At 33.1% G+C, this 25,074-nt stretch overlaps 1 long non-coding RNA gene across 1 annotated transcript; it reads left to right on the top strand.

Annotated features, from left to right (window-relative positions):
* The first annotated feature begins 4,209 nt into the window (after positions 1-4,209).
* LOC149572105 (uncharacterized) lies at positions 4,210-9,612 on the top strand. Its single transcript, XR_016358873.1, has 5 exons — positions 4,210-8,723; positions 8,815-8,879; positions 8,997-9,083; positions 9,197-9,274; positions 9,414-9,612. It is a non-coding gene; the product is annotated as an uncharacterized LOC149572105 (long non-coding RNA).
* Positions 9,613-25,074: the final 15,462 nt, after the last annotated feature.

Here is a 25,074-nt window from a genome sequence, read left to right as displayed (position 1 = left end):
TCAAGTTATTTGTGAGGAATCTGAACCTGGGGGACAATAGTTGGGGATGCACTCTTGGAAAAAGACCTTGCCATGTTAAGCAGCGAGTTTTTCAAGATGGGAGGTGGACTCCTCCCCAGGTTGGGACCTTGAAGATTAATATGGATGGTTCTTCTCGAGGGAACCTTGGTCATGCTGGTATTGGGGCTATAGGTAGAGACAATAAGGGTGAGGCAGTTTTTCTCTTCTCTATTTATAAGGGTTAACATTCTAATCAGCTGATGGATGCCCTTGCTATTAAGATTGCTATTGAGCGCAGATGCTCTTTAGGGTGGAAGAAGATCATCTGTGAGTCTAATTCTTAGATTTTTGTTGATATGTTGAATAACCAAAGTTTGGAGGATGTTAGTTGGCAACTTGCTTCTTTGGCCAGACAAATCCTTAGTCTTTGTAGTCTCTTGGAATCTATCTCCTTTCGCCATATCCCTCGCGAATGGAATAGAGTGGCGGATTGTTTGGCAAAGTGGGCTTCAAAGAATGTGGGTAGATAGGATATTAGTAGTAGGGATGAGTTATCTTCTGAGTATTGTGAGATCATTGATCAATTGTTACTGGATGACAGGAGTATGTAGTGTTGTTTAGGGCTTTTGGCCTTTGCTTTGTATCTTGGATTTGACTAAATAAATTTTTACCCCTCTTTTTTCAAAAAAAAAATCTTTTAAAATTAATTCTTTTATTTAATTAATTTTTCAATTAATTAAATATAATTAAATTTTGAATTTTCTATATACAATTTTCATGCAACAACTTTAAGCAATTTAAATTTAAATATCTTTATTAAATTAATGTGCTTTCTCTTTTAATTAATTTATTATATTTTAATTTCATGCATAAGCTTTATGCAATTTAATTAAAATAAACTTTATTAAATAATTGCTTACTCTCTCTTATTAATTTATTATATTTTAATTTCATGCTTAAGCTTTATGCAATTTAATTAAAATAACTTTATTAAATTTATGTTTTCTCTCTCTAGTTAATTACTTAATTATGAGATGTTTTAATAATATATTTATTAATTTAATAATATTATTTAGAGTTTATTATTCAAAATAAAACTCTTAAATAATTTTTATTAATTTAAATAAATATAATTACGCCTAAATTAGAACTAAAACTTTATCTTTAAGTTGAATTTTTTTATTTAATTAATTCACAGACATTTTTAATAATATATTTATTAACTTAATTAATAATATTATTTAGGGATTATTATTTAAAATATAACTCTTAAATAATTATCATTTACTTAAATAAATATAATTGCGCACAATTAGAACTATAACTTTATTTTTAAATTTCTTGCATATACTTTATGCAATTTAATAAAAATAAACTCTATAAATTTTATATTTTCTCTCTCGAGTTAATTACGAGACGTTTTAATAATATATTTATTAATTCAACTAATAATATTTTTTAGAGTTTATTATTAAAATAAAACTTCTAAATAATACTTATTAAATTAAATAAATATAAATACGTCAAAAATAGAACTTTAATATAATCTTTTAAATCTGATTATTTTATTTTATTAATTTCTCAATTAATTAAATATAATTAAATATCTAATTTCTTTATAAAATTTCTATTAAATTTTCTTTTAATTTGATTTAATTATAACAGAAAATCACCACATACTCACAAAACCAAAAATGACAACTCAACTAAAGACAAAGAACATAATCAAACCCCAAGGTCAAAATCATGAATTCACATCACTTGACGAATTTGGATGGTTAAACTAACTCGAATACTTGTCCTATTTTTCTAGGAAAAATGGGTTTAAAGGTTAGGATTTGGACTTAAGAATTTATCTCCCCTCTCTTACCATTGAGATAATGCAATAGGGTATGCTCATCCTAGCAATTCAAGGAAGTCGATACTCAGTACCTACAATCTGCATAAAATCCACGCATGTACAAACACATATATGCTAAACTAAACAGGAGATGGTAGGGAGTGGTGCATCGTGTACATCCCAACTAGCAGGTGACTACGACTCCCTTCCTTAACCACATTAGCAACATCATACATAAAGGAAATATACATGCACGCCACACACATGTAGTATGGGGTAAGTATCCATAAGAAAACACATATGATAATCCATCTAACTAATCATCATCAATAACTAAAATCATTGTAATAATCATCATAAAATCAACTAAATATGAAACAATATATGATAATTTGAAAGATAGTGCTAGTCATCAACAAGCATAAATTGGCCTAAAAGAGTTCAACAATAATAATAAAATGCAAACTAGGGACAGGCACTACACTTTTTGCTCTACTCGGTTAACACTTACTTTCTACTACAATAGCTCGGTTTACATTGTGATGCTCGGTAGTGATGTGACCAACCAAATGATTAAGTGTTTTGGCACTAATTGACAAATGACTTGACCATAAGGTCAACATGAACCATGATCCATATATGCACCTTGAGCCTAGAAATTCCTAAAAGGAGAGTTGGTTACTCTAATTTGAGATCTTGGGGATTTTATATTTATTTTGGTTGATGCACTACTTTTTATCCTTATATATATATATATATATATATATATATATATATATATATATATATATATATATATATAGGTGCACACATATGACCAAAAATGTGTGTGTGTGTGTGTGTGTGTGTGTTTGTGTTTTGTGTATATTAATGTTGAGTGTGATTTATTTCTTAGATAAAGTACAAAAATTGATTAATAAAGTAAAGTAAACAAAAAGAAATAAAATAAATATCAAGAGATTTGAACCTTGAATCTATCACTTATACAACCTCATCTTCAACCAACTCACCTGCATGACTCTTCAAGAGTCCTCTTTAGGAATGAGATTTTGAATTCATAATTTAATAAAGAGGTAAAGAATTGTGTGAAAAGACTTACAAAGATTTGAATCTATTACCTTTGTGAGGAGATTGCTCAACTCAACCATAATGCCACAAGATATCTTTAGAGATCCTTCTACATACATATCTAGATAAACAGAAGCTATTGGAAAGTATTGATTATTTTTTCCAACACTTAAATAAATGAATTAGATTTATTAAATGAAACTTTAGCCAAGGGCCATTTCCAACAAGTGAAACCAAATACAATGACATTAATATTTTATAAAAGGAAAGTTTTTCTAGCAACCAAAACATAGAAAAAATATATATGCAAAAACTATAGCCAAATACCTTGGGAAGAGAATTTGCACTAGTGTGAATCTAGAAAACTAAAGGAAGGAAGAAAATCAAACCTGGTTGGAATCAAGGAGATATGGAGAATTAAGGACACAAAGAGGCTTCTCTAAAACTCATCTCAGAGAAACGAGTAGGCCACATATTATCTCTTATTTTGAAAATTATATAAAATAAGGTGTGAAATAAATTTGATTTTCTTCATATAAATTTTCTACTTGTGTTTATGTTTTGTATTTATCTCTATGTATTTTGGCTACTTTGGGAAATATATGCACATCATATTTGTTTTGAATGATGACTTTGTGTAGATAGAGTGCTAGGAATTGAATCCCTTGGGTTGGGTTGGTTGTGGGATTCCAATCTAGGATTTAAGCCCAAATAGTGTTGGAAAGTCCTCCACCATCCAATCAGATCTAGGAATTTATTTCATAGCATTTGTTATATTGTTTTAAGTTCTTTGGTATGGACGTGCAGGTATACTACACATATGTGTAGTTATATTGTTTACATGTGCAACACTGCAAACCTTTACTTGCTAACTTTTTGTCAACCTATTTAAAACATGTGTCATTTTGTCTTATGTATGCGTAAACTCGCTAAACAAATGTGTCGATCTAACAAAAGCACAGTTCTACTTTGTATATGTGTCGTTATGTGGGGTGAATGCACAGAACTAGTGAAAGGGACACAAAAGCATGATTTTAATGAACCAATGTGCATTTCTATTTAATAGATGTGAAGTTGTAACATAGACACAACAATAAAGGGTATATGCACAGGTATAGCAAACAGATGTGTAGTTTTACAATTGCCTAGTCATTGTAATTGAGTACTTGAATGTTTTAAGTCACTCCTTTGGTTGATTTTGGTACATACTTGTAAATGTTTTGTTACAAGACCATGGCATGTTGTTCTTTCAGTGGTAACACTTCTTTATGGGCATGTTAGAGTTTAGTTTTTTAATAGGGTAGAAACCCTAGGTAAGTGGTTCACCATAGGTGTTGGTGCCCAAAAGTAGTGACCAGGGAATCCTATGCTAGGAGACTAGAGCCCTACACAAGTTGGCTCCTTTGTGAGTAAGTAAATAAGTGATAACATAATGAAAAAACTAACTATGGGTTTGAGTCATTGGTATTCACACTAAATAAGATAATTGTGGAAGTTTTGGTGGAGTACTCAATGTAGGGACTCCCTACACTTTCTATAGGTCTTTAGCTTAGGGGGTTGATCCTAGCATTACTTGGTTGTGCCTATCCCCATTGGAGTACTTGGGGAAAAGACGTGGTTATGTGTGGCAGGGCATTCTTAAGCCCAAAGGGTGATTCTAACATATAGGAAGGTACGATGACACTCACTTAGAGGCGGATACACCCATCACTCTTTCCCTTGCATTTTTTAGGTCTCTTATGAACTTTTATCTTTATGCTTTATTATTTCTTTATTTAGGGATTAAGCCCTAGTTTTATTTAAGCCTTAATTAGATCATGGTTTGTCTCCTAGCTCGGGGGTGGTTCCTTAGGGTCCACATGGTTGGGTGGAAAAACATAAGGCTTGTTTATGGTTTAGCAATGAAGTTCTTTCTTGAAGATGCTTGGATGATAGGTTTGAAGATGTTCCTCATCATATTGTACTTGATATAAATTGAAATCTTCCACATTGTAAAAACGGAAAATATTGATGTATTTAAGAAAGCATGTAAAGGGATGGGTAGATACGAAAGAATAATGTATAATGAGATTTATAATATGTAAAAGGATAAGATTTTTATCTTTCTCTTCATAAATTCATTGTGAGAATATCTTGGAAGATTTGAATAATATTATGGTTCATTTATTGAATGAGAATCTTGTTTATCTTTATTTTAAAAGCTTGTTAATATGTGAATCAGTTTAATGTTGTTACATTATTATGAGCACATTTCTTAAGTAGTTTATGATCTAGAATAACCATAGATAAGACACTTTAAGGAAATTAATCATGGGGTCAATCCGTTAGGAAACTTGATTGGACATTGTTATATAAAAATAAATAAACTTCACCAATTAGATGATTTTAGCTTAGTCTAACTAGGCTTCTTGGTGGGGCATTACATTTGGCATCATAGCCCTAGGTTGCTACACTAGGAGCTCAAGAGCTTACTATGTTAGGAAAACTTGGAATAGGGAAAGTAATACATCTCTCACCTAACCTATGAACTTTTGAACTTCAAGATGCCTCCCAAGACACAAAGGGATAGAAGGGGGTAGAGTAGACAACTCACCCCCAATATCTGATCATATATGTTCTCAAGGAGAGTCAAGGGAATCAAATAGGATGAAGGCTATGGAAGTCAGGGTGAGGAAAGAAAAGCAATACAACTTAGGAGATTAATGAAACAAATGATGCAAAGATTGGACCAAAATGAAAGTAGGATGAAGTGGGATGAAGTTAATCATTCCCATGCAGGTGGCCATAGGGAATGTAAAATTAACATTAGGAGAAGAGTAGTATAAGAACATCAAAGACCTATTGTCACCCAAATGAAAGATTTACTCAAGTTACAAATACTTAAGTTCTACAGCAACAAAGGAAGGTCAGCACCATAAACTTGGTTGTTTGACTTAGAAAGATGGTTTACTATGCACTCATTTAATAGTAATGTAAAGGCTAGATGTTCTTTAATTCACTCAAGGAATAACACATCAAATTGGTGGCGTTAGGGGGAAGAAATTATGTTCTAGATAGGCATAGATGACATATCTTGGGAATTATTCTTAGAATCCTTCAAGGATAGATATCTTTATGATCAGTGGAGACATGGTAAAGCATAAGAGTTCGATGACCTCAAACAAACCAATATGACTATAGAGGAATATAAAAGGAAATTTTATAAACTCAATCCTTTCTCTGGCTTTAAGGAAGATGGTCCTATGTTAGTTCAGCACTTCATCAAGGGCCTTAATGACCAGATATCTGGAGGGGTAGCAATATTTGAACCAAAACTTTGAGGGATGCAGTTGCTAAAGCCTTTTTAGTGGTAAGGAATGTGATAACAAGGATGAGATGCCACATAGGCAGCCAAATAACTCAAAACAATAATAGAAACAATCAAGGGGCCACAAATTCTCATACAAACTCATCTTTTTAGGGAGGTAAGAATTTCTAGAAAAGGAAGTTCCATAATAGTAAAGGGAAGCATGCCAATGGCAAGACAAATAGGAAATATAATTCATGTAAAAACTCTCAAAATAATGATAAAGGGAGTGTTCAACAATCTAGTGCCCCTCCCTCCTAGAATTTTGGTAGAAATATAGGGTGTTTTTCCTACAGTCAACAAGGTCATTATGTAGCAATGTAATGCCTCGCTTGGGAACCCAAGAGAAATTAACATACTATGTTACAATGTTTCACTGAACATTTTAAAAAAAAATTAATTATACAACATAAGATAACAACGCAGAAGTAATATACACATACACATCAAATACACATAAGGAATTACAAATACAAATTCCTCTACTCAAGTGTTCCTTCACGTTGAGTTGCATTTAAGAAAGTTTAGTTAATTACTTTTAATCTCAAGTATAATGTTCATAAGCATACATGAATAACAGATACATAATCCCATAAGAAAACACATAAATACAAATTATACAATGTAGCACATCCAAATAACAACATCCACTACACATGTCATAGGGTATGTAATAATAAATACAGGTATAGGGTATGTGTAGGATCATGGTGTGCCAAAAAGTGGCGACATGAAAAAAGTGGAGTTTGAAAACATCTAAAAGCATTTCAAAATCCACTCTGACTTTTTTCCACCCATCCTAATACCAAGGCTAAAAAGTTTGGGCCAAGCCTTTCAGGTATTCGATTTCATATCGAATGTACGCGATATGATATCGGGTATCCAATATGAAATCAGATACTCCAAACCTACGACATAGATGTTTAATTATTGTTGTGCTCCATTCGAGTATCAGATTTATGAATGGGTATCAGATAAAGGTAAGTTTTTTTTTTGTATTTGTTTATGATTTGAATGAATATTATTATAAATTAATTATTTTAAATATAATTTGACAAAAATTAGGTTATTTTTAATAGAAATTATTGAAATTTGGGTTGTTTTAATAGAAATTATGTTTTGCAAATTAATAGGTATGGCTGAGCCAAATGATGATACCGAGCTAGGAAACAATGTTCCTTGTGACCCTCCACCAAAGGATCTAGTACCCTCTCAAAACCATCCACCAAATGATCCCCTACCCCCTCAAAACCCTCCTCGAATTGAAGATTTCATGATTGAAAATCTCACCAAACTAAGGATTTTGCGAACCACATATAACAATATACCTGCATTGGCTCCCATGTTATCCACGTTAAACACCATAGTGGATAATATTGAAACACTTACCAATGAACATAATGTTGCTCTTCATTGGTGTGAGGAAAAGCATGCCATGTTTGATGGCGGGTTGGACTATGATGAGGTTGCGGCCCTAAATATAACTAAAGATGATATAGTTAACCTTTTTGCGGACCCAAGAACTAGTAAAAAAGTAGAACACACAAAGCCCAAATTATCAATTAAATGGTGAGGCTATGCATGCGAACTTTTGGGATCATTGGTGGATGGTTTTTTACATCCTTGCACACAACAATTTAGAGGTTTCATTCTATTTCATTAAAAAATTGTATGCCAACTTTGTGTTGCACCTCAAGGTGAACTATTGGAGCATGAGGCCTAACATAGGTGTAGGCTGAGGAGCTCCTCAGAATAGACCCATTACCCAACAGAAGAAAGTTGGCACTTCTGTCCCCCCTACTAATGTCTCCCCCCCCTCCTTCAATGCAACACCATGACAACATTGCAGAGGCTAGCTCTCATACTATTAGAGCCATCTATAGAGTGAGTAGCCTATTGATATCCCAGGCTAGGTCAGTATTGCCTCCCCGTGTTGATGATGCTAGCACGATTGCATCATCTATGAGCTCATCACATGTTTGTGTGCCCCATACTTGCATAACTTGGAAGAATGTTTATCTTGGTCCCATAGGTGATCTTTCTGAGTATCAGTTTGTATTCAAGGAGGATACAGTAGATGCGCGTATAGAGGCTACACACCTAACATGAGAGAGGAGGGGCATGCAAAGGCATGGAATTCTTCTGTGTCAATATGTGTATACATTTTTTTGTTACAACATATGTGATTTAAATTTAATCTTTATAATAGAGTAATTTTAACCCATATCGACTCATACATGTATGTGATCTTCATTCATGTTTAGTTGGTGACTAAGGATTGATAATATCATGCTCTCAACTATTTAATTTGGCCTTAAGACATCTACGGTACATTATGTTGTGTTCTCATTTTTTTCTATTTGATATTGGAGCATATATGGTTTCTAATCTTTCTTTTCTCTTGTAAGTATCACCTATCTATGGGGGACAGAGTGCGGGGGTGAAGCATAACCCTTTCACAAGGGAAAGGTAATTAGGTGCTTTTAAAGTGATTAAATATTGATGCATTCTTGTAAAAAAATTGTGGTAATGAAATTTCACTACATTCTTTATAGTACAGGGCGTGGCTACTTGGTGATGAGTCTAGGTAGATTCGGCATTGCAGACCCTATGGCATTTCCATTTGTAATGAGAACCCCATCATATGTATAAGTATCATTTATTTTTTATTTTCCTTATTTTCATAAGTAAATTCAAAACTGATTTCCATGATATTAGCAACCAGTATTTTGTATCTCATAGGAAACACCTAGTGCACAAGAGGTTGGATGTCAGAGTTTTTTATCTGTGATGATGCAACCATTATATCCAGAGAAGGAGTCGACAGAGGTAAGTTGTAGTTTGAATTCTTGATTATATGTTATAAATTTAGTATGCCATGAATTATAATATTATATTTTAAGTTGTAGATTCATTTGACAAACATACTTGAACATATATAGGCCACAATCAACAAGGTTCAAGCATTGCCAAGGACATATGAGAGGACTCCTAACCGGTGCAGGAGGTCGACAAGAGAGGTATTTATGATGAAAGTTTAATATGATAAATCTTCATTAAAAAAAGGATCATTATGCATTTGAGTAATTCAATGTTAGATACATAGAATCATAAAAATTTAGTAGTCTAACTTTGGATTTTCCTTTGTTGTTTACGTAGGAGCATCTGATCCACCTAGTACAGCGAAGAGGTTGCATTTTCATCATCAACCAGCAGCATAGGATAGTATAGTTGTCATAGGATGCATCATGAGACATTCTAAGATGGCATATGCCACATTGTATACAGAAACATTGATATTATATATTTCAATGGCATGATCAGCCACATTTTATATATGGATCTATGTATTTTGATATATATTTGCATAATTTGTCTATGGATACATGAAATTTGATATATATTTGTGTAATTTGCCTATGGATACATGTATTTTGATATATATTTTTTTCATTTATGTACAAAATGATATACATATTAATTTAGTATAGTATTGTTCAATTTATCGTGGATCATGTGTATTGTTCATGTTTATGGAATATCATTCATTTTAATCATGTTTGTTATATTGGATTCAAATCCAATAATTTGTGAATAACATTTTAACACCCTTTACTGTCAAATTTTGATGCAATTTTTAATTTGAAATGATATCATAAATGTTTAATTTGAAATGATCTTTGCAATCCCTTAGGATGTCACTATGGTTCACCCGCCCAAATGCACTTAGAGCACCTTGGATACTCTTCAGTACAGGGTGGTCATGAACGATGGAGGCTCTTCATGACCAGCAGAAGAGAGTCACTAGGGTTCACCTGCCCATCTAGAGCTAATGACGTTGACAATTCGATGCCAAGATCAGCCGTTTCAAAGTAACGCAGTGATGCACCTATGAACTGAGGCACACTGCAAGTTTTGGCATCAAGTGAGATCGTTGTGCTGAATCTAAACAGAATGTGATCTCTCAAAAATGAGATAGGTTATTGTAGGCCTTGGTATGACTATCATGTAGCATTCTATGTTTCATTGATATCGCCCAGGAGCTCCAAGTTATGACACTCAGAAGATCATCGACCTCAAAATGCACTTAAAGCACCTTGGAGACTCTTCAGTATGGGGTGGCCATGAATGATGGAGGCTCTCAACAACTGGAAAAAGGGTGTCACTAAGGTTCACCCATACATCTAGAGCTAATGGCTCTAATGATTCGATGCCAAGGTCAGCAGTTTCAAAGTTACGTATTGATGCACTTCTGAACTAAGGCACACTGCGAGTTTTGGCATCAAACGATATCGCTGTGCCAAATCCAAATGGAATGTGATCTCTCAAAAATGAGATAGGTCTTGGTGTGACCATTCTGTAACATTCAACATTTCATCAATAGCCCCCACGAGCTCTATGTTACGACCCTCAAAAGATTGACCTCGAAATGCACTTAGAGCACCTTGGAGACTCTTCAGTACGGGGTGGCCGCAAATGATAGAGGATCTCTACAGCCAGAAAAAGGGGTGTCACTAGGGTTCACCCATCCATTTGGAGCTAATGACATTGATGATTTGATGCCAAGATCAACAATTTCAAAGTTACACAATGATGCACTTATGAACTGAGGCACACTACAAGTTTTGGCATCGAGAGAGATCGTTGTGCCAAATCCAAATAAAATGAGATAGGTTACTATAGGCCTTGACATGACCACCCTGTAGCATTTGACATTTCATCCATAGCCCCCATGAGTTCCGAGTTACGATCTTCAAAAGATCGACCTCAAAATGCACTTAGAGCACCTTGGAGACTATTCACTATGGGGTGGTCACGAACAATGGAGGCTCTCCACAGCTAGAACAAGGGTGTCACTAGGGTTTACCCACCTATCTAGAGCTAGTGACATTGATGATTTGATGCCAAGATTAGTGATTTCAAAGTTACGCAATGATGCACATATGAACTGAGGCAAACTATGAGTTTTTGCATTGAGCGAGACCATTGTGCTGAATCCAAATGGAATGTGATTTCTCAAAAATGAGATAGGTTATTGTAGACCTCAACATGATTTTCCTATAGAATTTTACATTTCATCGATATACCCTATGAGCTCCGAGTTACAACCCTCAAAAAATGGACCTCGAAACACACTTAATGCACCTTGGAGACTCTTCAGTACGAGGTGGCCGCGAATGATGGAGGCTCTCTATAAATAGAAGAAGAGTGTCACTAGGCTTCACCCACCCATCCGAAGCTAATGAAACTAAAAATTTGATGCCAAGATCAGCAGTTTCAAAGTTACGCAGGGATGCACTTATGAACTAAGGCACACTACAAGTATTGGCATCGAGCAAGATTGTTGTACCGAATCCAAATGGAATGTGATCTCTCAAAAATCAAATAGGTTATTGTAGGACTTATCATGACTATCCTGTAGCATTTGACATTTGATCAATAGCCCCCACGAGCTCTGAGTTACAACCCTCAAAATATCAACCTCAAAATCCACTTAGAGCACCTTGGAGACTCTTCAATACGGGGTGACCGCGAATGATGGAGGCTCTTTGTGGTTGGAACAAGAGTGTCACTAGGGTTCACCCCCCCATCTAGAGCTAATGACACTGATGATTTGATGCCAAGATGAGCGGTCAAAATTACGCAGTGATGCACCTATGAACTAAGGCACACAACAAGTTTTGGCATCGAGCGAGATCATCATGCTGAATCCAAATAGAAAGTGATATCTCAAAAATGAGATAGGTTATTGTAGGCCTCAACATGAAAATCCTGTAGCATTTGATGTTTCATCAATAGCCCCCATGAGCTCTAAGTTGTGACCCTCAGAATATCGACCTCGAAACACACTTAGAGCACCTTGGAGACTCTTCAGTACAGGGTGGCTGCAAACGATGGAAGCTCTCTGCGACCAAAAGAAGAGTTTCACTAGGGTTCACCCACCCATCTAGAGCTAATGAGGCTGATGATTCGATGCCAAGATTAGAGGTTTCAAAGTTACGTAGTGATCCACCTACGAACTGAGGTACACTACGAGTTTTGGCATCGAGCAAGATCGTTGTGCCGAATCCAAATGGAATGTGATCTCTCAAAAATGAGATAGCTTACTATAGGCCTCAAAATGATTGTCCTGTATCATTCAATATTTCATTGATATCCCCCACAAGCTCTGAGTTACGATCCTCGAAAGATTGAACTCGAAATGTACTTAGAACACCTTAGAGACTCTTCGGTATAGGCTGGTCCTGAACGATGGAGGCTCTCAATGGCTAGAAAAAGGGTGTCACTATGGTTCACCTACCCATCTAGAGCTAATGGCACTGATGATTTGATGCCAAGATCAAAAATTTCAAAGTTACATAGTGATGCACCTATGAACTGAGGCACACTGCATGTTTTGGTATCGAGCGAGATCGTTGTGCCAAATCCAAATAGAATGTGATCTCTCCAAAATTAGATAGGTTATTGTAGGCCTCAGCATGACAATGGAGGCTCTCTAAGGCTAGAAGAAAAGTGTCACTAGGGTTAGTATTAAGTAAAAACATTATTTTTTACCTCTCTCAAGTTTTTGGCACAGTGCAATTTTGGTGTTAGTATGTATCAAAATCATCATTTTTTAGGTCCCTCCACATAAATTGCATTAAGTAAAATCATCTTTGTTTCTTTCATTAAATCAACAAGTTTACATTTTTAATATCTCAAGTGTTTCGTCATTGTTACATCAATACACGACTATCAAAATAGTAGTGTCAAAAATAGTAGCATCAAAAATCGTAGTGTCAAAAATAGTAGTGCCAAAAATCATAGTGTCAAAAATAGAATAGATTTTTCTTCTTTTTGCTCCTTATTTAGTTTTTTAATCTTCATTCATAGCTACTCTTCATGATGTACCTACATTCTAATATCATAAAAATATTAGGAACTTATTGTATTAAATAATATAATCATCGGTTCACCCAATCATTATGAACAAACGAACATAAGAAGTAAATATACCTAGTTGAGTGTTCTTGTAGGGTCCTCTCTCTATCTTAGGGTCTCCAATAGGGCTTCATGATCAACATTAGTAATAGTAAAAAGTTCTTTTACTTTTGGTCTTCCTTGATACTTCAACAACTTCACATTTGTTGCTATAATAAGATGTGAATATATGAGAATTGTTTTGTGCTTCTAATAGTCTTTGAATGCAGGAATTCCATTCCTTCTAAGCATGTATATATGTAGTCATGTTCCATCAACAACAACTAAACTAGTAGGATATATGAATCCATCATCATCTGTGATCGGTTGTGCAAGCTTTTGCTTACCTCTTACACAATTTACTAACCAATAATCTAATTTCTCATCATTCCCCTGTGGTGCGACCAATGCAAAGACATGCCCTGGCTGAAGAAGATTCGATAGATAGTTATACTCAAGTGAACTTTCCATGTCATCATTTCTGATAGAGGGTATGATAGACAATGGAGTAAGATAATGTGGAGCCCATGTGTCCACCCACTCACTCGACTCACAGTGATCCCAATTAAATTGAAAACAAGTAGGACAAAAGCAAGCTAGCTATCATGTCCAAATGGTTCATGTACTAGAGTCAGAGCTCCGAAATAAATGCATTTTTTATGAGTCTCTAACTGTAGCACAATCTAATCTATCACCTATGGACCCTTCCTCAACCAACCAAAAGAACATGCATACTCCTGAATCAAGAGTCCCCCCTTGTGATAATGTTGAACTACACTAATCACCAATGCTACAAGCATCAAGAAGCTCTACTCCTGAAATCTTTAATTACTCCTTAACTACAGCTCTCTTCACACATGCCCCTGCTCCATCATGTTCCCCTTTCCCATGGCTGGACTCAAAAAAAATCCAAATCTGAGGCACCCCTCTCTCTACGTGCATCCTACACAACCAATAAAATGTGCAAGCCTTCTTGAATTGAGTTTTTCAATTATCTGACCAAATGATATGTCTATCCATAGCAATGTCATGCTCCTGTAAGAAATCAAAATAATTCTCAAAACAATGTTGCACAAACTCATGAGAGTGAGATTTATCATCACTCATGTAAAAATGGTACTCTCTAATAATCTTCTGATTATCTTCCACACTATCAAGGGCATGTTTATATGTTATATGGACAAAAATAGCAATTTGAATGGAGTTGTAATACTGAGATTGTGTCTCATTTTGAGGTTGCAATGTGTAGTTCTATGTAAAGTCAACGACTGATATAATAGTGCCAATGGGAAAAGTCTCCTTACGCATTCTAAATTGTTGATCCAACCACTGAGACCTGTGACTATAACTTGCATACTTGTAGAAAAGATTTGTCTTGAAATCTAAATAAAACTAGCCACACTAATTTCTTTTGCAACAAATTCACATCTACAGCCATCACCCCCACTCTTTAATATGTATTTCACCATTTCATATACCATTTTTTTTACTATTGTCCTCCCAAGATCTTGTTCGCACCCCTCATGGAAAAATGTGTCAAACTTGGATAAGCCAACACATTCTGAACACTTCGCATTTAAGCAAGTATTTCTATAAAAGAAACAAGCATAAACTCTACGATGTAAAAATTGATCAAGAAAGTCTCTTGATGATTTTGGAAGCCCACTAGCACCACAATTCTCTAACATTTCTTTACTATGTAAAGTAGAAAGGATGGAGTGTAATAGTTCATATGCATAGAAAACTCGACATGATATTTGCAACAACATATATTTTGAATTTTATGTGGCACATAATAAAATGGCTTCAAAGATTCAAAAGCCCTTTGTGATATATGCAATCTTGGATGACTCTCTCTAAATTCTTTGAACAACATAGTTTGACTTACCTCCAAATAATGTTTAGGATGTGGCATGCGGTCTTTGATGCCAATTATCAACTTCAACATGTCTTTAGCATTGGGTGATACTTTTGAGCTAGAGTGACAAAACTATGTAATTTATTCTTTCACATCATTGGATAGCTTCTTATCAAAACATGGAAGTCTCCCACCAAAAGCCCATGTTTCATTTTGAAGAGGATCATCAATTCTCTCTCGTCTACTAAGTGCTCTTCTCAAAGTAGTATGATTTAGGTTCAAGTCAATACAAATTTGTCTCATATATCTACCCTTTCTCAAATGATGACTTACCAAAGAGGTTGTAATAACCCTTCGAGCAACTCTCTTATCCTTCTTCCTGCCATTTTTTCCAATGCTATTGAGAGCACTGAAAAGATTCTTCACAATAATGGCATTTTTTTCAAATTTTTATTGACACAAATATTCAATTTGGAAAGCATAGGTCTCATCTTTTGCATCTTTAATAAGTGCATAAAAAGTTGACATTGCTCCACCACTGTCTTGTTGTCGGAAAACATCTTATATAGTCTTGAAGCTCATAACCGAATGGTTCTTTGTGATTTTTTTTCCTTCCAAATTGGTAATAATCATTTCATCAATTTCAATTATCCATTTTGGTGTTCTAGGACCTTCATGTCAATTATAATTAGGAGATATGTAATGTTCTTGTGCATTTTCATTTTTGACATGGTGAATCATGCAATTTACATTATGAACTTGTAATTTTTCATTCTCCAAATTTTTATTCACTAAATTTTCAATCCCAACATTATCATTTTCAATTGATACATTTCATTCCCCAACTGTACATACCCATTATCTGACTCTATGATTTCAACTTCGATCAATACATCGTCAACTTGATTCACATTTAACATACCTTGTCTCTTCCTTCAGTGATTTACCTTGTCCCTTTCCTTATATGATGTAATGTCTTCATTTGATACCTTCCTTTTGTGTTTATCATTTGGACGACTACTACTCCCCATTCAAACAACAATATCGAACACCTAATCATACATTATAGAAACTTTTTTGATTGTATGGGCCCCAAGAAATCATTTTTCTTCAAACTTGTGAAAATGAACCCCAAAAAATGTGATTGTCGGGTCTATAGTGACATAATCGTTTGGAAAAAGTATGCCCGTATTTCGGGTACCCGATCCCATATCGGGTATTTGATCCAAGATTGGATACCCAATACGGTATTGAGTACTCGATATGGACACCCAAATTTTGGAAGGAAGTCAAAATTTGGCAAGTGTGGGCAATGTGAAGAAAATAGTATATTATTATATATATTAGTATTTTATTAAATATAGTATAGTAATATATGTAATTATTATTATGATTATTATTATCAACTATAATACAGTAATATATATGATTATTATTATTATTATTATTATATAGTCATATATTATAATTACTATTATATTTAATAGTCATATATTATGATTATTATTCTATTTAATATATAATCATATATTATAATTATGTCCCTAGGGGTCCTAGGACCCCTAGGGACCTATTTCGTTTGATCGAATGGGTCAAAAGGGGTCATAAGACAACCTATGACCCCTTTCAATGCATTTCATGACAACATGTGTCCTTAGGGGTCCTAGGGACCTATTTTATTTGATCGAATGGGTCGAAAGGGGTCATAGGACAACCTAGGACAACATATGTTTGTTTGATCAAATGGGTCAAAAGGGGTCATTGGACAACCTGTGACCCCTTTCAATACGTGTCATGGCAACATATGTCCCCTAGGACCCCTAGGGACTTGTTTCATTTGATCAAATGGGTTGAAAGGGGTCATAGGACAACCTATGACCCCTTTCAACACGTTTTATAACAACATGTCCCTAGGGGTCCTAGGACCCCTAGGGACCTCTTTCATTTGATCGAATGGGTCAAAAGGGGTCATAGGACAACATATGATCCCTTTCGATGTATTTCATGACAACATATGTCCCTAGGGGTCCTAAGATCCCTAGGGACATGTTTTATTTGATCAAATGGATCGAAAGGGGTCATAAGAGAACCTATGACCCTTTTGATGTGTTTCATGACAACATATGTCTCTAAGGATCTTAGGACCCTTAGGGACTTATTTGGTTTGATCAAATGGGGTCATAGGACAACCTATGACTCCTTTCGACGCATATCATAATAACATATGTCCCTAGGGGTCCTAGGACCCCTAGGGACCTGTTTCATTTGATCGAATAGGTTGAAAGGGGTCATAAGGGAACCTATGACCCCTTTCAAAGCATTTTATGACAACATATGTCCCTAGGGGTCTTGGGACCGCTAGGAACCTATTTGGTTTGATCGAATGGGTCGAAAGGGATCATAGGATAACCTATGACCCCTTTCGATGTATTTCATGACAACATATGTCCTTAAGGATCCTAGGACCCCTAGGGAGTTGTTTGGTTTGATCGAATGGGTCAAAAGGGGTCATAGGACAACCTATGACCCCTTTCGACACATTTCATGACAACATATGTCCCTAGGGGTCCTAGGACCCCTATGGACTTATTTATTTTATCAAATGGGTCAAAAGGGGTCATAGGACAACCTATGACTCTTTTTGACGCATTTCATGACAACATATGTCCTTAGGAGTCCCTATTTCATTTGATCGAATGGGTCAAAAGGGATCATAGGACAACCTATGACCCCTTTCGACACATTTTATGACAATATATGTCCCTAGGAGTCCTAGGACCCCTAGGAACCTATTTCGTTTGATCAAATGGGTCGAAAGGGTCATATGACAACCTATAACCCCTTTCGACACATTTCATGATAATATTATATTTAATAATAATATAATACTAGATTATATAATTATATATATATATATATATATATATATATATATATATATATAATAGTCAATAATAAGAATGATGTCCACACTTTCCAAATTTTGGTTTCCCTCCAAAATTTGGCCTATGTCCACACTTCCTAGTTTTTAGTTTCCCTCCAAAATTTGGGCTATGAATCTTTGAGAAAAAAAATTGCCGCCACTTTTTGGGTACCCGATGTGAACTAGTATTAGGTACCCAATTAGGGTTGGTATTTACCAAACCTGTTTGGTCAACTCAAAAAACATGTTTGAGACAAGTTTCAGTGACATTCAAACTTCAAGTAGCCATTTGACAATATTTTTTTCATCAAAATTTAATGAAATGAAGAGGGTTTTTTTATAACACTCTCAAGATTCCATCGATATAATTTTTGTCAAATTTTGAGTTCAATAAGTATTTATTAGTTAATTTTTAATGAAGATGCCTATAAACTGTTGATTGACATACTGATTGAAAAATAGCTATAACTTTCAAATGGTATAATATTTTTGAAATCCAAAAGTTGTGTCACATTATATGCTTCGCCTAGTATAAGAAAAAAAAATTAATTAAATTTGTAAAGTTTTCAATTAGTTAAGGTGGTCAGACACGGAAGTTTTTTTTATTCTAGAAAAGTTGTAGTAAAAAATTCATGTTTGATTATTTATTTGGAATTAAAATACCCAAAAATATGTGTCACATTTGGGAATGAGACTTTTTTTAATCTATAATTATATTTAAATATATTATCATTTGATTTTGATTGAGGTGGTCAGACACACTCTTACTTTTTATTTTTGCCCTAAAATTTTTGTAATACTACATTAAAATCCAAAATTTTGTTAAATCAAATAATTTTTTCTCTAAAAAAGGCCTAATAGAAATTACATTCAATTTCTTATAGATTCTTTTCTTACAACTTATTGATATAAAACCCATAACTACTTTAAAATTACATGTCAAGTTAACATAACCCTGATTTGTTGGTTTTTCACTGCCACTTAAGGCCATAGTTTGGTTGACCATGATCCTGCGCATGCCCTACATCAAGAAGCAATACATCATCTTGTAGGATCTCAGGATATAAGGTACAAGATACATATATACATCAATTGAATAGAAGTCTCCAAGATAAGAATACGAATGATAATAATAAAAATGCATCAACGAGCATCCAACATCTGTCGATCTGAGGGAGACCCAGATGGTAAGAAGACACTACTTCTCGACTGAGTGGTCACCTAATCAAGCTCCCACCCCATCGTGTAGGGGAGATAATGTATGATCTACATATGGATACTCACAACACAAAATCAACAACAAAAATCCTAGGCAAGGATCCTAAAAGCTCTCTACAACAAGTGGTACTACTCATACGAAAAAGATGATGCCAAAGGCAACCCAAAACAAAAATCATAAATATAAATAAAAACCTATAATAAACCTTAGATGCATATGGGGAAGTGTCATCACATGATTCAACTCTAAGGATACCCTGATAGTCTCTCTAGACACCAGCTCCCTAGTGACTCCATGTGACATTAGTAATCCTTTTGTATAGATAAGGAAACTAACTATGCAAGATTGCAATCAAGCATCTTCACCCACTCTTATCCTAGCCTATACTAGCACTCAAGCCATGCGCAAGGAACACTTAATCTTTTCAATTCATTTTAAAACCCCTCATTTAATGTGTAGTGTTATGAGTTAATTAAGTTACTTACAATGAGTTACCCTAGTAGCCACTTAAGGCCCTAACCTATGAGTTACCCTAGTAGCCACTTAAGGCCCTGACCTCCATTGCAAACCACTCCCCCCTATACACCTAGATAACCTACCCTAATTATCCATTCCAAATAATCCAAATTAATGCTAAAACATTCTCATAAACCATAATCATGAAAGCCCCCAAAGTAAAATAATGGAGCATGGGAAAGAACATCACACCATCAAAGAACACATCATCCATCTTGACAAAACATATCAATGATCATCAATACATAATGAATATCTTACCATCATTATAAAAATCTACGTTCCATATCATAACCAATGATAATCAAGTATCGATGACATCCAACTCCAACTTGGATTAACACAGTCCATAAGATAATCATCAAAAATATAGAGCGAACATAGATAAAACATAATGTGTCCAAGTAAAATCTCAACACAATAATTATCATTACCTTTTGGTCAAATAATATAATAACTGAGACACATGACCTCACTCATAGATGCTCCCAAATGTGCATATAAACCAATTGTGACAAAAAATTGTAACACCCCGCTCGGGAACCCAAAAGAAATAAACCTAACATGTAACAATATTTACTGAATTTTTTTATTTTTTTTAAAGTTTAAATAACATCAAAGTAACAATGCGGAAGCAAAATACACATTCACATCAAGTACACATAAGCAATTACAATATAGTTTTCATTTCTCAAGGGTTCCTTTGTGTTGAGTCACATTTAAGAAAGTTTTATTAATAAGTTTAAGTCTCAATTACAATGTCCATAATCATAAAATGAATAAACACATACATAATCATACAAGCAAATGCACAAGTACAACTAATAATATGAAAGCACATCTAATGAATAGCATCCACTGCACATGTCACAGGATATGTGAAAATAGATACAAGTACATCAATATACAATACAATATCTCGTAGGATCTCAAAACACATGATACATAGATACATCAAATGAATAGAAGTCTTCAAGATAAGAGGAAGAATGATAGTGGTACCACTGTATCAATGAGCATCTAACAATTAAAAATGTAAGAGGGATCCAAATGGTAAGAAGACACTACCTCTCGATTATGTGGTCACCTAATCAGCAAGAGAGATAATGTGTGATCCACACACAGATAATCAAATCATAAAATAATCCTAGGCAAAGAATATTGATAGCCAAAACTACCTCAAGGGTAATACGAACTACTCAAGAAGAAGAGATGATCAAAATTGAAAGGACACTCATTCTAATACTAACATCTCATACCAAGTCAACATACAAATATACCAAGACCAAAAATATACAACCACTTCGAAATCAATCTCAAATGTCACAAGCACAATGACCAACAGATGTCATCAATAAAAGTAAACTACCAATCACTAACTCTAATAATAAAAACACCACCAATGAATAATTGATCATTCATTAAATAAGTCATCTGTCAACAATAAATGACATCCAATCAATGAGTAACAACTCACAATAAATACACCATCAAAAGTAATATCCAACAAGTACACCACTAAAGGCAAATATAAAAAAACCATAGAGGAGACTCAGGCTACATACTATGGAGTGGCATCACATAAGCCAACTCTAAGGTTACCCTGGTAGTCTCTCAAGACCCTGACCGCCTAGTGACTCTATGCGGAACCAAGACACCCTCTCGTGAAGACAAGGCAACTAGTCATACCTCTGAAGGTAACACCTCCATCTCATCCTTAGTCTATACAAGCACTCAAGGCATGGATGAGGAAAAATCTCTAACTTATCTTTTTAATGTATCTCAAAGAAAGGGTTACGCAAGATATTTTAATTACTATGTTATAACTATTGACACAACTTACAATGAGTTATCCTGGTAGCCATTTTGGGCTCTAGCCCCCATTGCAAGCCACTCCCATAGACATGCACCTAGACTACCTTCCCAAAAATCACAAACCATAAAGAGTAATATTGATTGAATTTGGCTTCTTAACAAGCAACCCAAAAAATAACGTTGGTTCTCAAAACCCAAGTTCTCATAAATGCTTAATAGCATAAAGCTCATAAAACATAAATCTCAATTAAAATAATAAAGTTCATCATAACATCCAATCAAATAATCATAAAAGAAATCTAAAAAAAAGACCTCTAGTGCACATCCTAACTTGGCCAATTAAACAACCCACAAAGAAAAACCATCACAAAAATAAACATCACAAGACTATAAATAGAATATTAGAAAACGCATAGTTTTCAGCTACATGATTTAATTCCACCAATTTCTCTTGTTTAGTTTGGGTCATAAAAATGTGTTTAGAAATAAAGTAAGAATATATATGTTAATAGAAATTGTTATGCTAATATACTTATTTAAAACAACAAGAATTTAAATATCCAATCTTTTGTGCATATAAAATATGATGCAATATTATCATGTTATTAATTTAAATAATCTTAAATCATAAATGATTTAATTAATAACATAAATGTATATTATTAGATTAAATACCAATATCCATTTCATTTCTAAAATATTAATTTAACTTCTATTTAAGTCCAATATTAACATTTACTTTTCTTTTAATTCATAATGCAACTAGAGATAAAATTATAATTATAATTTAATTATTTAAAATTTCTCTCATAAAAGCAAATAGCTATTAACTAAACGATTACAAAGTGAACTCTACCACAACTTTTCTTAAAAAATAATAAAGTTCTAAATATTTATTTATTAACCTCCCTCTTGCATTAATAAATATAAAATCATTATATGCAACTAAGAATTTAATTAGACTTAAATAATCACTAATATTAACATTCACTTTATAACTAAATGGATAATATTTATTTAATTTTAGAAATTAATAAATTATTATTATTATTTTAAATAAATAAATTAGAAAAATAAATCATATAAAATAAAAATACACATGCAATTAGTATTTTCTCATGATCTCTCAAATCATGCAACCATACTATACTTAGTTTTCTATTTTTAACATATTTGTTTTCACATGCATGTAACCATACAACACTTAGCTTTCTATTTTTAGCAATTTTTTTTTAACATGAATGTAACCATATTATACTTAGCTTCTATTTTTAGTATATTTGTTTTCACATGCATGTATATATTTAACTACAACATGCTTTACTCTCAATTAATCTTTTTCTTTTTCCAATAAATTTTGCAATTAAATTATTTTAGATATAAGAATAATATTTATCTATATTTATGAAATTCATGATAATCATATAGTTCTAATGACAAATTTAAAGTTGAAACCCTAATTGTTCAATTTATTATATTTTTCTAATTTTCTATAATCAAAATTTTCCTATATTATCTGAAGGGGTTTAAAAGAATATACTCATAATAATTTTCTATAGTTTTTAATAATTTTTCTTAGTCGAGTTTTTTTTATTAATAAGTTTTCCTTTTCAAAATCTACAACATAATTCATCATTCAACAATCACTACAGTAAATTAATAAGCAATATACAAACACCCAGGAAGACACAAAGTAAACAAATATTTTAATAAAATTCTACAATGGGTTTTCAAACCCTACCTCAAAACAACAACTAAAATCCGAGACATTCTATGAACACAAGCAAATCCAGACCCCCCAAAACTTTCAACGATTTTTTTGATCAAATTCTGAATTTTGCTCCCCAAAACCTGTGTGCATAGAAATGAGCTCGAATCTCTTAATAAAGAGTTTAACTCTACCTAAGGTTTTCGATTTTTGAACATGTAAAGGCCTCTTTTTAAAATAAACTTTTATTATTCAATTCTTTCATGCACACTTAAAGAACTTTTTAATCAAAATATTCTTTTATATTTTATTTTTCTTCAATTTATTAATTAGTGCAAGCACTAATTAAAGCATAGTTTATTATTTAAATTAATAATAATAATCAAAGCTCATTGTTTAAATGCAACTCTAATTAATTATGATTAAATAAATAATTATAATAAAGTAATATTAAATCTTTAATATTTTAATTCTCTTTTTGTCCAACTTCTTAAATTAGAGTTTTAAATTAAATCTTTTAAACTAAAGTACATATTGAATTAATTAATAATTAATTAAATATCATCATATTCTAATTTCTCTTTAACCAATTTTCTAAACTTAGACTTCTAAATTAAGACTTTTAAATTAAAGCAAATATTTAATTAGTTTTAAATTAATTAAATATTCTCATGCTTTAATATTTTCTTTTTAATCAAATAATATTTAATTATATGATTAACCCAAATATTATTAAATCATTTACCAAATAAATCACATGGCAAAATCTATATAAAAGTAACATTACCAAAATGGACCAAAACTTAAAATCAAACAACACGAACAAAGATAAAATCGTGAGTTTAAAAAGGGTGAAAAGTCAAATACATGTCCTCCTTCGTAGGACAAGTAATTAGGCTATGGTTGAGATTAGGCCTAAACATTAACTCTCCATTCTTACCATTGAGTTATTGTGATAGGACACGCTCATCCTGACAATTCAAGGAAGTCGATGCTCGATACTTAGATTTTGCATAAAGGCGAGCATGTACATGTATATAAATATATCTAAACTAAACAAGCAATGACAAGGAGTGGTACATCGTGTAGATCCTGACTAGCATGTGACTATGACTCCCTCCCTTAACCACATTAGACACGTCAGATAGAAAAGTAAAACAAACACACTCACCATACACATACAAGTATGAGGTAAGTACTATAATAAGTCTTGAGTACAAATCATCACATATTCAAACATGAAAACTCATCATTTTGAATATAAAATACTCTTTATTTGATATCATCTAGAAAATAATCATATTTACTAACTAAGAACCATTAAATTATCATTAATGTGCTAATAATCATAATCATAAATCAACATGTGAAATATAATCAACTAAGTATTTATTTATTGATATACATGCAATCCAAGTCATGAAATATTTTCATAATTATAAATCCAATGCCCTTGAAACTAACACATGCATGAAATAGGCATAAACATAGTTTGCTAAATATAATGGAAAAGTAAACTATGGGTGGGCACAACAAAAATGGTTAGAATAATTCACAATGCAACCCAAGGACAAAATATATGAAATAATAAAAGATATTTAAAGTCTTTAATACAAAATCTCTACCTAGGGGAAACATTCTACAGACAAACATAAGCATTCAAAACAAAACCCCAATTTAGGAAAAAAAACATCAACATAAAACACCTTGAGCCATACAACATACATGATATCCTTTTAATTAAAATCTTCCAAATTAGACACAAATGCTTATTAATGAGACAATATACACACTCTTTATATGCGCTTTAATAAATCAAAA

This window comes from Cupressus sempervirens, chromosome 2, assembly GCF_028749045.1.
Source record: "Cupressus sempervirens isolate cs-2001-9-10 chromosome 2, ASM2874904v1, whole genome shotgun sequence".
NCBI lineage: Eukaryota > Viridiplantae > Streptophyta > Pinopsida > Cupressales > Cupressaceae > Cupressus > Cupressus sempervirens.
This window is presented reverse-complemented; position numbering and strand designations above follow the sequence as displayed.